Source organism: Papaver somniferum, chromosome 7, assembly GCF_003573695.1.
Source record: "Papaver somniferum cultivar HN1 chromosome 7, ASM357369v1, whole genome shotgun sequence".
Classification (NCBI taxonomy): domain Eukaryota; kingdom Viridiplantae; phylum Streptophyta; class Magnoliopsida; order Ranunculales; family Papaveraceae; genus Papaver; species Papaver somniferum.
In genome coordinates this window covers 141,233,309-141,234,375 of record NC_039364.1, presented here as the reverse complement: position 1 = coordinate 141,234,375, position 1,067 = coordinate 141,233,309, and the positions used below count along the sequence as shown (strand labels likewise).

Below are 1,067 nucleotides of genomic sequence, written 5' to 3'. Positions count from 1 at the left end.
ACTAGACATGCTATTTCCAAAGTTCAATTCATTACCACCAATATCATGTGACAGTGTCTCAGTTTCCCTAATGGACTCCCAGTGACGGGTTTTCTCTGCAATCTCAGCTAAAAATTTCCATGCATCATCCACAGTTTTATCAAGAAATTCACCATTACACATACACTCAACCATGGCTCGAGATTTAAAGTCTAGTCCCTCATAGAGGATAGCGACAAGTCTCCACTTCTCAAATCCATGGTGTGGACATTCGCTCAACAAATCATTAAAACGTTCAAAATAGTCAAAAACAGTTTCCTCATCCAACTGGACAAAACAATTGATATTTTGACGAATAGCGATGGTCCTATGATGTGGAAAAAATCTTTGGAAAAATTGATTAGTGAGTTGTTCCCAAGTGGTGATTGATTGTGGTCTCAAACCGTAAAACCATGTTTTGGCCCTTTCCTTTAGAGAAAATGTAAACAAACGCAATTTCAGAGAGTCTTCGGACATATGATCAGGTTGCATAGTCCGACAAATTTGTTCAAACTCTCTTACATGAGTATAGGGGTTCTCAGAATCGAACCCTCGAAATATAGGAAGTATTTGTATCATGCTTGCATTTATTTTAAAAGGGGTATTGGTTTGAGGTAATACAATACATGATAATGGAATTTTTATTGTGGGATACATGTATTCATGGAGAGCACTAGGTTGGCCCATATTGAAAAGACACAAAGCCCACTATTTGGTTTTAATGGGTTTGGATTTTTGGGAAAAATATTTGGTTTTAATGGGTTTGGATTTTTGGGAAAATTTTGGTTTTTGAAATAAGGAGCAAATTTTTTTTTTTTTTTTTTACACTTAGCCTAGCATAAATTAGCACAACCCATAAAAGAAAATAAAAACAACAATAATAATTACAAACCCATAAAAGAAAGAAAAAGAAGAAAAAGAAAAATTATTACAATCCCAAATAAAAAATAAAGAAAAACAAAAATTATTACAAGCCCACAAATTAAAAATGGAAGCCCACAGGTTGGGTTCTCTTAATGGGTTTAGGCTTACCTATAAAGCACAGCCCA

General features: G+C 34.5%; 1 non-coding gene across 1 annotated transcript; it reads left to right on the top strand.

Moving 5' to 3' along the window:
* Positions 1–232: 232 nt before the first annotated feature.
* Positions 233–336, top strand: LOC113300815. The gene has a single exon (XR_003335929.1). It is a non-coding gene; the product is annotated as a small nucleolar RNA R71 (small nucleolar RNA).
* The last annotated feature ends 731 nt before the right edge of the window (positions 337–1,067 follow it).